Here is a 14808-nt window from a genome sequence, read left to right on the forward strand (position 1 = left end):
CTAGACTGGCAACATTAACACTGTGATAAATTCTGCCTCAATTATTGCAGGCAAAGAGGCTGCTGCATTTGAAATTATGGACCTGCTTTGGTCTTTTTCCACAATTGCTCTATTTATTTTACATCCAATGTCACCAACATCTTTCTGCCATCATCATATTTAAACGGAACTGTCTGGCACAATGAAAAGGTTGTATTAGAAAAAGGTGAATTAGGGCAACATATTAAAACAACTGTCTGTGTGGCAATATGACAAACCTTAGACTGGCAAAGACAATCCCAAAACATTTACATTCAGAGAAGCCAAGCCACATTAAAGATGTAGTTTAGCTAGGGCCCAATGATTACTGCGATGCGGAAAACATGGACAGATTTGTGGAATTTGATTTTAAAAAATGGAATCAACTGTTAAAGTCAGAATATCATGGAATTTGCCAAAATGTGGATCAATTTGTAAAAATCAGTTTGACTGACTTCATGGCTGTATGCTGGAGTCAGATATTCCATTGGAAAAAACTGTCTGTTTCTGGTCAAGCTTTGTAAACAAGGAGGAGCATTGACCAAACATAAGAGTATCCTCCGTCAGACGCACTTAGACCGTGTGGTTGAACAGCATATGGAGGCTGTCCTGCAGAGGATCTGTATTATAGTATTATAATATCCTACTGTTTTCATCTATTGTGAAATAAAGGTTCCCATAAATTATTGCACATACATAAATTGATTTTGATTACTATGGCTGGGCACGTTAACGCGTTATTTTTGCGTTAGCGCATTAATTATCGCACATTAATGCAAATTTCTTTTTTAATTATTATTATTTTGAAAGTCGGTTGCTCACTGGCTCTGAAGACACATAAAGGGATACAGTGGGATGTTGATCAGCCTGCAGATCATGGTCATTAGGTCCCAGCAGATGGCAAAGCAAATGCTGCCATCTGCTTGTTCTCTAGTGAATTACATTAAGCCTGTTGCAAAGAACCTTGGTGTCTGGTTTGATAGTAGTTTAAGTTTTGAGCAGCACACCGCAAAGCTTGTTCAATCATGTTTTTACCAGCTTAGAAATATATCAAAAATACAATCTATGTTAACTTTTAAGGACACTGAAACCATTTTACACGCCTTCATCTCATCACGCCTGGATTATTGCAACAGCCTTTTTTCTTGCTTAACTCAAAAATCTACTGATCGACTCCAGACTGTCCAGAACTCAGCTGCCAGGCTTTTAACCAGAACAAAGAAATATGACCACATTACTCCTATTTTAGCTTCATTACACTGGCTCCCAGTATGTTTTAGAATTGACTTTTAGAATTGGCCTCTCGTCCTGATATCTCTGACCTTTAGTCCCATACGCACCAGCACGTACCTTGAGATCCTTGGGCAGAGGTCTGCTGTTTGTTCCAGAGTCTCAACTGAAAACTAAAGGGGACAGAGTGTTTGCAGTCAGGGCCCCAAGGCTCTGGATCATCGTGCCCAAGGAAATCAGGGCTGCTAAGTATTAGAACTCTTTTAAGTCCCTTCTTAAAACATACTTTTATAGGAGAGCCTTTCCTAATTTTATTTTATTTTATTCTATTTATGATTTGATTTGATTCCATGTATTTTTATATATTTTATTTATTTTTTCATGTATTTTATCTGCTGTATCATAAATAAAGCCCTAAAAACACTTAACATTTAATGCTGTGTCCCCACCTCATTTTAAAAGTCCTGCTGTCACAGGCAGGTGTGAGTGTGTGTGTGTGTGTGTGTGTGTGTGTGTGTAAGGTAAGGTATTATGATGCAGGCTTTTGAAGATCAATACAATAAGATTTTAGGGGATAAAGCTGTCAAAATGTACATTTTCTGAGTATATTATGTACATTCAGACATTGTGAAATTTACATTTGAAATGCAAAATAAAGTCTTGGGCTAGTAACCCAATGATTAGGTGGACCCATGATTGCTTGGAATCATGTATGAATATGTCAAGAATAGTATATGTATAAGAGAGAATGTAAAATAATTATTGTTGAGAGACAGAAGCGGTAAATTCATTAGGCTTTCTGTGTCTCCTTTTCCTTCTAACCCCTCTTCTACTATAAAGCATGTGTTCCTAATGAGGTTGCTTTATCTAATCCTAAATCTGCTTTGACAAGTCTTAGCCAACACATCTCATGAACAAATTATTTCAGGAGGGCCAGAGTCCACTGCATCCCCTAATCAATAGTATAACCAAGTCTGCTGAATATTTTTTGTCATTACCTTGCCAACTGTTTTCACACAGTGCGGCAAGTCGCTTCTCTGTCAGACATCTATAAGAATAAAGAAAAGAATGAGCAGGAGACTGGAAAACAAAAATAAGAGATACAGCAGAAAATAGACAGGACTTATGTTTCTATCCAGAAAGGCAGACTAAAAAGCATAAAATGTATAAAGCGTTCCAAGTAACAAATCACTGTTCAATCCAGTTATGATAAAACAGTATTTGTCAGTCATAAAAATAATTTAAAAATGATGATGCAGGTTGCCTTAATTATACTTTAATTAGTTGTTGTTATTGCAAAACAGTCGTAAATTATGTCTGAGATGATATCTCCAAAACAGTAGGAGCGGAGTAGGGTCCAAAGACATTAAGTATATCACTTTGTTTTCTAGCACAATGTATTAAAGCTAAGAGGTTAACTTTTAGTCCTTTTCGCACAGGAACAGAAGGTAACTACAGTCATTTCTTTGTAGCGGCTTGGCGAGGTTCTATGAGGGAGGGTTTTGGGACAGCTGTGCTTAGCTGATAGCTAAATGCAAACACAAGCATGCCAACATCCTGAGGATGATAAGAACATACTGATGTTTAGCACATAATGTTTTCCATGTTCACCATCTTAGTTTAGCATGTTAGCATGCTACAGTAACATTTGCTAATTAGAACTAAACACAAATTCAAGCTAAGGCTGAGAATGTCTCTGTTAGTCTTTCAGGTATCTTGACGGTATTTGGCCATTAACCAAAGTTAAAATAATGGTCTTATGACATACTCTCGTCCCACTGGCTATTGTGGATCTGCGGCTGGACCCTTTGCTGGTGATTGAACATGCATTGGCTTTTAAGATGATAGCGAATCACTTTATTCTGACATTAGCTGGCAAGGCACCATTATTTTGCCCAGAAACGCTCTCATGCCTTTCAAGGTTTTCTGATGTATGACACAGCTCTTTATTTTGGGCTCCATTTCAAAAGTTTGTTTGAATATTCATTGAATGGCAGTTGAATGGCAACATAGCTAAGGGCAAAGACAGGCTGAGAAGAGAAGGAAAGAGAAGGAAAAATGATCATTTGACAATCCAAACACAAGAATGACATTAGGAAGAGGGTAAGACACCGTGGATACACATCAGAAGGTCAGAGAGAGAAAAAGAATGGAAAAGGCAGAAAAAAATGGATAGGGATAAGAGAAGCTAAGGTAAAAAGAGAAAAATTAGGAAGACAGATTTGCAAGTGTGGAAGAAAAATATATAAGTTTGCAGGATGGGGATCCATCCCTGAGCTGCCTAATAAGGCCCCCTGTTAAAAGACATGTCACTCTGTGAAGAGAGGGAGGCATGAGGATGACTGGCATTCTGAATAATACAAGAGCAGCCACAGAGGCCCGCTGCTAGACGGGAGGATATAAGGACATGGAAGAAATGTCTGGGAGAGGTAAATGAGGTTTAAGTTTCGACTCTACTATTAATTTAGCTTCAATAAGAAAATGCCACTGCATTAGTGCAGGGATCACCGAACAACCGAAGGGGAATTAGAAACTCCACTTTAAAGAGGACCTATAATGATTTCTCTTATTTTCATAAATCATTATTGTCATAAATATGTTATAGTGTCAGATGTTCATATTAAACGTGGCCAAAGTTTTAAATAATGAAACGTTGGACACCTAGTATTCAGAGCACTCTGAAGCCTGAGCTGTGTCCTTGCAAACCTGCTCATGATCTGCTCCAGGCACAGTATGCTCTCGAATTCAGGGACGTTCCCATCCACCCACACTGCTCATAACGCTTTCTCCAGTGCAGGTATGGCCCTAAAACCAAGTGTACATACATCTTGTTATGTGAGACTACTCTACTCAGAACTACTCCAGGTTTTTGGAGTTTGTCCATTACGTCTTGTAGAAAGTGCTTTTTCTGTCAGGGTGGTTTTGCCAGGCTAATGGGGAAAGAACATGGGGTGCTTTTCAATTCTCTTAATTACATCCAAGTTTCCCTCACTTGCGTCTATCCCTTGTGTCTTATGCATGTAGAGATGCAAGGAAACCACGCGGGGGTAGAAGGAACGAGGAAATGTGTTTTTAGAGCCGTGAGAGGTCTCTTCCTCTGAAGCTTCACATGAAGTGACGTCCGTTTCTGATGGCAGGAGCAGCTGATCACAGCTGGATCAAGTGATCGCTGTTGTCAGCCGTCAGTCGGCTTTAACAGCTGGAGAGACCTTTGATAGAGTTTGTGTCTACACACGTGCTGATACTAAGAACGTCTCACGGTTATCCTTGCAGAGCAGCATGTTTTCTCTATGTAGCTTTTAACTGTTCAAACAACAAACACCTGCTCATGAAGAATAACTTGTATTCTGTAATTATACTGAGCCCGTTCCCAGGGAGTCAAATAGGTTACTAAGGATTTATCGGGCTTTTTCAAAGCATAGTTGGCCTATTTGATGCCCTGAGATGAGAATGTGTCGTTTTACTGTATACAGCCTGTTGAATAACCCAGAATATGATCAAGGTGTCTTTTCATTTATTAGGCTAACTTTTCCAGGGGAAGTTGAAATAATGTGGCCCTAACTCACATCAAAGCCGACTTTAGCTCAGTTTTAGCCTTTCTATTTATTTTATTTAATCTTCTGATATCCTTTAACACTACTTCATACATTTAATTTGCAAATCGCATCGCTCGTCTCCAATCGATCACTGTGTTCATATCGATCCAACATTGTTTTGTAAAGCAGCATCGCTTCCATTCATGTATTTCATCAGCTGATTTTATTCACAGAGCTGCTGGCTGCTTTCATCTGGTGCAGCTGGTGAGATTGGCTGGATGTGCAGGATTTCTTTTCCTTAGCTTGAGTCTTTAGTGCAGTTTGTGACTTGTTTACTTTGTTTTATTGTATATTTGAAATAAACACCCAGGAAGGATCAGCCTCATTATGTTATTTGGGGTGCAGGTTGGACTGATCCTTAATAGACGTTGTTCTGAATCTCTCACATGTGGAGGAAGTGGAAGAGTTTGATTGAACAGAGTAACAAATCTCTTACCAAACCTGCTGTGTGTGTCTGTCTGTCAGCGTTTCGCTTTGGGGAAAATTAAAGCTGACCTGAAAGAGCAGATAGAGGCGTTTTGAAAGCCACAGGACAAATACAACACTGACATCCACTAATAGACACATACGTCAAACACACTCATGATGGCTCACACACTGACACACAACACACACAGAGTTCTTCCCATATTCTAGATTAATCGCACACTTTACAAAATGAGGCCCACTCAACATGCAACCTGCTTTTGCTTTGACAGACATCTCTGTTTGTGTGTGTGTGTCTTTTCTTAGAACTGTGTGAAACTGGATTATACTGTCAGCATCAATCAAAAACTAACCCTTCCTCCTGCCTCAATGTATGCCACAACATTTGCCCACACGGTTTCAGAAATGTGGCTTGGTTTGTGTCTATCTCTGTTTGTGTGTGTGCTTGTTTGTGTGTGTCTGTGTTCCACATGTCAGTTGTGAATGCCAGTAATAGCCCATGGCCTCCTCACTGCTCACTGACATTTGACAAAGTTGAAGAGGAGCAGAGATGATTGACAACTGTTTCGTCTTCTGCCTCTTTCTGTCAGTTTTTCCCTGAAAGGAAACCGCACACTTCAAAGACACCAGCACATCCTCATACCTAAACGACAGAATAGGTCGTTTTCCAATGACTCCCAAAATTACATATGACCATCGGAGAGTACCTGCGACAGGTTTACCGGACCTTCATCGTCATGGGTTTGTTGGAGAAAAGCCAGAAGAACACTAGATTTCCATTAAAGGGTGGACGCAATTGTGTGCGCACATTGTGATGTGTCATTAACATGGCCAGAGAGCAACAATAAGGGGTTCTTTTTTTTGTGTGGTCCCCACAAAACTGAATACACAGAGCACGCCGTTTCAAAAAAACACACAGTACAGACTTATAGCAACCATGACATGACATTTCCTGCAATCACAAGTACAACTCTGCCATTATTAACACGGATAGTAATAATAATATGGGGACTCTCTATGTTTTGCAAATAGTGTATTCTGATGATTGGAATCTTTTCTCAAACACAAACAGAAAGTAGTCTTAGAGCTCTGACGCGTGTAAAAATACCAAGGAAGTGTGTAAAATGTAGGTTTTCTGAAAATGTGCTGAAAACCGTTGCATGTCATTAAAGAGTGACTGCCACCATCAAAAGAATGCAATTGAAAACCAAGACATATGCCTGGATACACTGTCAAAATTTTGACTTTTGGAAGAAGAATGTTGCTCATTTGTGACCTTTACAATGCATATTAGTGTTTGGGCTGGGACCAGCAACATCTTTTATGCATGGAATAAAATGTCACATCAGTTATTACACAAAAAAGACATCATACAGGAGGAACCCCCCCGAACAGAGGGGATTCAGAAGCGTAAACAATAAATAGACAACACCGCCCCTGTGGCATGGGCAAGTTCGTTGGATCAGGGAGAGCAGAGAGAAACCACACAGGTAGTACCAAAGTTCCCGTAAGACCGATAGGAAGCAGAGTGAATTAATTGTGCCAGAGTACTTAGCCAATAAGCCATAACATACACTGATCTAAATTATAAACACAACACTTTTGTTTGCATCCATCCACCTCATAGGTGTGACATATCAACATGCTGATCAGACAGCACGGGTATTGCACAGGTGTTCCTTTGGCTGGCCATAATAAAAGGCCAACTGAATTGAACTAAATATTCATTTCTCTACCATAAGCCGTCTCCAAAGGCATTTCAGAGAATTTGGCAGTACATCCAACTGGCCTCACAACTGCAGACCACATGTAACCACACCAGCTGCTGCAACAGTCGGTTTGCATCAACAGTTGTTCAGATTCAATCTGGACCAAAGTGGTAGACCAACTGACAACCAACATTGTCATGCTGCTAGTATGGATAAAAACTATAATAAAGACAGTAATTCAAGGATTAGCAAATCTTCTCTCCCATCATATTTAAAATACACAGTGATGATTCAAGCTTTTGCACGTCTGACTGTGTCACAATACTTTCAAGGTCAGAAAATAGTTTGAGGAAAAAATGCTGTTTTAACCAAGGAGCATTTTTTCATATTTAAAACGTGCCATTCTGTATAATAGAGCAGAACTGGTCACCAGGAGAGCAGTAAGAATAGGAGAGTAGCTTCTTTTCTCAGCTCGCAGTGGGCTGCATCATTAGCATGCCTGGGAAAAGAACGCTCACATCTTCTCATTCTTGACAATGCCAAAAGCGCACCAGCACGACACCAAGACTGACTGAAAAAACCAAGGGGAACCTATCAATACTTTGACACGCTGCACTTTTGAACTGTATACTGTATGTCAATTGCATAAGTCCAAAAATGCACAGGAGGAAGACCAGCATGTAATGAAAGTACAACAGAGTAGAAATGCTGGAGGGAAGTGAGAAGGTTCAAGGAGTGAGAGACAAGAGAATCAGAGGAAAGAAGGAGAGCAAATAGAAAGAAATCAAAGTTGTTGGTTGTGGCGTTACAGCTGCTGAGAGATCTAATGTTAATTTATGGCTAATTTTCACCATGTGCCGTGCTAGCTCACTAACAAACAGGCTTCACAGTGACAGGTACCGTCTGTGAACAGGAGCTACAAGCCAATTTAACAGCTCTCTACACAGCATCACAAACACTCAAAGACCCACACACATGCATGCTGTACATGAACACACATACTTGCACAGATCCCAGCCAGACGCTCCCCTCAGAGACAGACATCAAAGGGCTGAGCCCAGGGAATAAACAGGAAGCAGTCAGCCTCACCAGTCAATGGGTTTCACAATTTGAACATTGAGAGCAACTTGAATACCATTTTTAAAGTCATTTTCTTCCTTTCTCTGATTCCATCTTATACGTATCTTCTTCTGCTGCACCTGTCTCTGCCTCACTGACACGACATGACATCCCAACCCGATTTCATCTCATGCGTCACATATGCACGCTTTGGAAAAGCCATGTCTATTGTACGCAAAACGGCGATTTTGCGTGCATATGATACGCTTGCATCATTTACATAAATTTACTGACTTAGGTTTAGGCACTAACTAATGCCATGGTTGATGTTAGTGAAGTTGCCACGGCGAGGGGGGGGGTCTGTCAACTCCTAAAACATAAACATCGCTATCTAGCTAGCCCAGGGGCGTCTCATACAAATGTACCTGGGAGTGTCTACTATACACGCAAAATCGACGTTTTGCGTACAATTTTATTTTTTTAAATTTATTTTACCTTTATTTTACCAGGAAAGAAATCCATTGAGATTTTTAATCTCTTTTACAAGAATGTCCTGGATAGATAGACACGGCCAAAGCGTGTGTATGTGACGCCTGAGCATGACAGGCTGGACATCCACTTAAAGTAACTGGAGGGTACCAGGTCAAAGAAGGAAATCAGATCATGTTTTCTTGGAGCTCAACACTCTTAAGACAGTAGAGATGGTTGTGGATTTCAGAAACACCCCAGCACCAACCGCCGCCATCACCCTGTGTGACGCTATTCATGGGTACCACCATCACTCCGGACCTCAAGTGGGACCTGAACAGCAACTCCCTCACCAAGAAAGCCCAGCAGAGGATGTACTGTTAAGGTTTGTGGCTGAGTGGACTCCACTATATTGAACTGTTGATCCAAGAACCACCAAAGTGGTCTCACCCACCACCTCTCTCTTTATCTTACCTTCTATTTTTGTATTATAAAATGGGTTGCTCAAATCAAGCAGTCAATGTTGAATTCCTTTGCACAGATCCGTATAGTTATAATCTGAGCTTCGCCCCATTTACACCTGGTATTAAAATGCGAACTGATACAGATCGCATCTCCGACATTGACATTGGACAGATTTGTGTAACGATGATACTAACCATTTGCGGGAGAGAGAGAGAGAGAGAGAGAGAGAGAGAGAGAGAGAGAGAGAGAGAGTGGGAGCAAGGGAGAGGTCCTGAGCGAATAGCTCAGATACATGTTTTCCCATCTTAAATAGTAAAAAAAAAACGGAAATCAATATGTGGCAGTCAGTGGTGATAATATGGTGGGCCGCCACAAATAAATGAATGTATGGGATATCACTCATTAGCCAGTAAACACAAACCCAGTGATAAACAAACGGAACGGAAGTTGACTTCAGGAAACGCGTCTATAGATAAGATATAGATAAATAGTTAATAGCTAATAATTCTAGCCTTTGATGTGTGTTGCTTAGCAACCATCATGTGCTATGTGCCACACTATATGCCTACCGGTAGCCTGGTGGAGCTGCTTTTTGTATTCATAAAGAAATGTCTATTGATGAAATAAAGTCAAATTGTATTGCGTCAGTTAACCTACTTGATTTTCGTCAGTGCTATTGACCAGACACTGGTAAAGATCTGGAGCTGCACAGCACCTGCTCATAGCTCCCTATTGGGATGGGTTTAATGCAGAGAATGAATTTCGCAACATGTATGTGACAATAAAGTATCTTCTAAACAGCCAGTTTACGGTCTTGCCTGTAACTGTTGGCCTATATTATAAATTAATAATGTTTAATTATTGCCTTGCCTTATTGACAGTTTAAAGGTAATCCCCCTTTGAGACTTCTTTAAGGTCTGTTTATTGGCTCATTCCATGGTGCTGCCCCATATTTATAAATGACAATAACTAATATACACAATATTACTTTCAATATTAACATCTTAGTTAATATTTCTAGAATATCTTTGATATTCAGCTAATAACCTATAATATGCTACCTATGCTAACCTTCAGCTATGTTAATTCCCAACACTGGGAACACTTATATACAACAGTGAGACCCAGCCTTCGGCTCTACGGTCGTCCCGCGAGCTCAGTGAAAACCAATAGGGCACACTGAGCTTTCTCTCGGTTGGCAACAGATACACCTGTGCCACGCCTAACCTTAGCCAGATCTGGGCTATCAGATTGGGGTGAAGGCGCCACTCATCTGGGCGAGGGCCCCCCGTTGACATGATGTCAGCCCCTCTGTTCAACACACCAGGGATGTACTCGGCTCTGATGGAGAGCAGGTGAGTGTGCGCCCTAAACAGCATCCGTCTCGCCAGGCGCAGCAGCTGTGCCGGGCACATCCCGCCCTGGCGTTTCTGTAGGCATCAGCAGCCCTGTTGACGGTGGATGACATCTGCACGGCAGCTCACTGGTCTTCCTCATGCTTTTTCATCCTGTTTCTCGCTGACTCACTCAGTAGTGAGTGTTTTGGCTATGTGATTTTCCCTTGTGAGTGTGCGGTGTGACCTGCACGACCTCCACTGTCGTTATTGTTGCCATGTGTGGGAACCATACTATCATACTACCTTATATTTATACAAAGACTAGACAAGAAAGGAGATTGCTTGAAGAAAAGTCAGGGAAAAAGTTGGACTACCTGGTAAATTCTCAAAAAAAGTGTCCAGCAATCGGCTGTACTTTATAATGAAATGGCTAATGAATGCAGGTAACAAGCTACATGGCAAACTAAGCTGAACAGTTAGACTACAGACAATGTGTAGTGCTTAAACAATACACAGAGGATGAGAGACTCGACAGAGCAGATTAACATTTACATTAACATTCTACATGTTTATGCTTGTTGAACAGATGTATTTATAAAGTATTATCTTTTTAATCGTGAAGGTTTAATTGCACATACTTACAGTTAAACTGTCATCAGCTCGAGCAGTTTGGAGTTAACGTTACCTTCACCTCACCATCTCCACCGTGGCCCCTCCCTCTGCTGGCCGCTGTGTGTGTGCGATACAGAGAGCAGCAGAGGCTGCAGCATCATAATAAAAACGACAGTCTTCAGCACAGGCCCGTTTGCTCTTGGTGGGAACTGTTGAGCTTCTGTAAATAGCATCACAGAGTACGGTCTAGACCTGCTCTTTTATGAAAAGCGCTGTGAGATAACTGTTGTTGTGATTTGGCGCTATATAAATAAAATTGAATTGAATTGAAGTTTTATTGCTAAATATTATTACTTATTTTTTTATTGATCACATTTGAAGTTAAATCCGATTTCAATTACAGGACTTATGTCAGGTCTCTCCAGACATAATGTTACATCATAGATCCTGCTAAACCCTTCTCTGCTTCTGATTGGCTAGTAGTCCTTATCTAGGAACTGCAAATGCGCAACTCTCAACAAAGATCATTTAGAGACAAGATGTATCACTCCAAAGCTAAAACGAAGCCTTGAGCAGGAGGAGCTGCAGCAATATGCAGTATGAAAAAAAAGATGGTGTTTTTTGAAAATTAAACCATGGTAACCTGTTCTGGTACAACCCCTAAATAGGATTTTGAACCTGAGAATGAGCATAATACCACTTCTTTAAATGAATGATGTTCTGTGACGGATTAAAAACTGTTGGGGTTCTGGAGAAAATCAAAAGGCAAAAGACAGCTTTCGCCCCCTGTTCTGCTACAAGGCAAGCACACTGACTGTTGATCAGGTGGACGATCTTTTCAGCATTCGTCTGTCTCCAGAAGGGAGCAACAAGAGAGCTTCTGAGGAGATGGTTGTTACCTTCAGGAGAGGCTCCAGGATGCAGAAGGTAAAGTAAAATGAAGAATTTTTTATATTTCTTATTGGAGAATGTATTCAGGTATCAACTGATGCAAATGGCTATTGCAAGGGGTGTGACAAGGTTAAAAGCTGTTCGCACAATCACAATAGAAACTCAACATCCTGCAGTTGTTTTGCAGCTATTGGCGCGCACTGTTGGCCAATCAAGAGATGTAGTTATGTGACGTGTGATTGTCGAATGTTATTTCTCTAATCTCAATCAAGCGGCAACCTCTGGGTCTAAAAAGTAAAGTCATGTGTATGTAACTTAAACCTGCATTCTGTCTAACAGCTAGCAGGGGGCGATTCGTCTGGTTGCAAAAAGAAGTCCGGCTCTGTTAGAAATAATGGTAAAATGACCCTACTTCTAACCTGATTTATTACCTCAGTAAACACTTTCCTAATGAGTTTATGGTCTCAGCTGTTAGTTTCATGTCTTCTTCAATACAACATGATGTTCATTTTTTAATTTAGAGGAAAATAGACCATAAAGCAGAGTATGCTTCAGGGCGGGACTATCTATGATTGACAAGTCATTACCAAGATGATCTGTAACTCAGGCCAGAGTGACTCGTACCCACGCCACTGTGTAAATTTAACAGGGTACCCGCGGGGTCTTTCACCTGAATCACTTTATATAAATAAAGACAATTCTACCATAAATTGGTGCATAAAATGTCTCTAGAATGGAGGAAATTAAATGTTTAATGCTCAACATTTTAAAGTGGAGGACGCCCAGACCACCCATTTATATATTTCAGCATTGAATATTTCATCAAATAGTGTTAAAATATCTTCTTGTCTTGTTCTCATGAACCCAATATTTAAAATATAAATTTATCATCACACCCCTAATCTGAACCCTTAGTCCCCACCACTTTTCAACACAAAGTGACATCCTTGATTAATTTTATCTTATCAAAGTACAAACACACCCCAAAAAGTTATAGTGTGTTAAATATGAATATTAAATATATTAAATATAATATATGTTTTATAAGAAAATATTTTATTAAATTCATGTAACTTTGTAAATAATTTTCTCAGGCTTAAAATTCATACAGATTTTCCATTATACGGCAGTGAAGTTGGTATTAAATGTCATCCTAGGTGGTATTAAAACGGTCTTAAAAAGTCTTAAATTTAACTTTGAGAATCCTGTTAAAGTGTCATTGAAAAAGCGTGTTAGAAGTTCACTGTTCACTTTCTCTGTACATTTAGTTTTAAGCCTATTGTTCACTAGACAAAATTGTCAACTAGTTTTAGATTTTGAATAGTCACATGCCATCTGGATTTTGTTTATCTTTACATAAATGAAAACATTTCCACCAGAAATCGGTGCATAAAAATTCACTAGAATGCAGAAAATGAAGTGTTTAATGCTCAAAATTGTCATTTAAGTCAGCATTTTCTTAAAAAATTGTGGAAAAATGTCGTCTTGTCGTCTGCAAGCCAAGATAACACATGTATTCCCCCAATGCCTGTTGGTGCATATTCGATACGTTCCTAGGAACCTTTTGCAAGCCCTTGTTTCACGTTTATACCTGAATTTATATCTTTTCTATGTTCTATAGATACATTTTTTTTACTGTTTTTTATAGAAGAAGGAGGGTCATCTAAACTAAAGAAGATATTGGCCTTCTCAACTGGAGCATCTGTGGTACCACCTACTGGCTTTTCTCCCTTGTTCCAGTTCATTCATAAAGGACATGACGGCTTCTCATCTACCCCAATGTTCCCTATGGCCAACACATGTCATACCAGCTGTTCAAGGAGAAGTTTGACTTTGTATTTGGAAACACATGGCAGGGCATGAACATAATCACGCTCTGTATTCTCTGTCTGTTTGTCTTGAAAAGGTTTAAAAGGACGGTTCTATTTCGTATAGGCTTCGCCCTCTAAGGCTATCGCTATTGGGTTTACCCCTTCCATGCGCCTGCGGTCTAAAAAGCAGAAGATTGTCTAAAGAACAAAAGACACATGCGGTCTGCCTGGATCAGCCGGCCAGGGAGACCCGTGTGTCCATGTTACACCACATTAGCTGCAGCTAATGACATTTAGCAACCGGTTTTATTGCTGCTGGCCGACCTTTGTTGGTCAGAGCCGACCACTGGTAAGCTATGGCTCGAAAAAAGCTGTGTGAAATCTTGTTGCTCCTTTTTGTGGAAGTTGTTGAACAAATGCTGTCTGTGCCTGTCTCAGTCGAACCAGCCACTCCAAGCACACACTTCCTACATCCCGGGAGGTGGCTCGCACCATCCAGGGGTCGAGGGCCACCTCCACTCAGTCCTCTTACTACTCTAAGTGGTCGGCTTTCCAACGCTGGTGTCTGGATCATGGGTCGGATCTGGTCGCCCGTCCGCTGCTGGCGGTGCTTTCTTTCCTCTAGTTGCTCATGGACGGGGGGCTGGCGTTCAGTACGGTTAAAACCTACACTGCCGCTATTTCGTCCTGTCACAAGGGCTTCGGGGACAGGCCTCCCATGCCGCATCAGTGCTCGTGCACACGCCGACACCAATGCCGCGGTCAGCGGGCGACTGGGTGGCTCATTATGGCTCTGGGCAGGTGATTTGTGCTTGGTGGTACCGTATGGGCCAGTGAGATGTTGACTCATGCTGCTTTGCTGCTAAACCAATAGCGATAGCCTAAATAGAAAGGGGGTTGCGTACTATAACGCGTACTGTAACCCGGATTCTATAAGTATAGGCGCAGCCCTCTAAGTTGAAGGCCTCACTGGACCTTGGTTTTCAGTGCTGAAGAAAAGGCATTTGGGAGCCGATGGCTGTGTCTCACCGTTGTGTATATATACAAGGTGCAGACATAGGAGAGGCCCACGCTGTGGGTGGGCGTAGACTAAAATTCTCAGTGCCGTGCAGGCACGCGGAAGGGGTAAACCCAATAGCGATAGCCTTAGAGGGCTGCACCTATGCTCATGGAATCCGGGTTACAG

The sequence above is a fragment of the Micropterus salmoides genome, unplaced genomic scaffold, assembly GCF_014851395.1.
Source record: "Micropterus salmoides isolate LMB-PRFRI ecotype aquatic unplaced genomic scaffold, ASM1485139v1 Ms_hic_scaffold_5, whole genome shotgun sequence".
Lineage (NCBI taxonomy): Eukaryota > Metazoa > Chordata > Actinopteri > Centrarchiformes > Centrarchidae > Micropterus > Micropterus salmoides.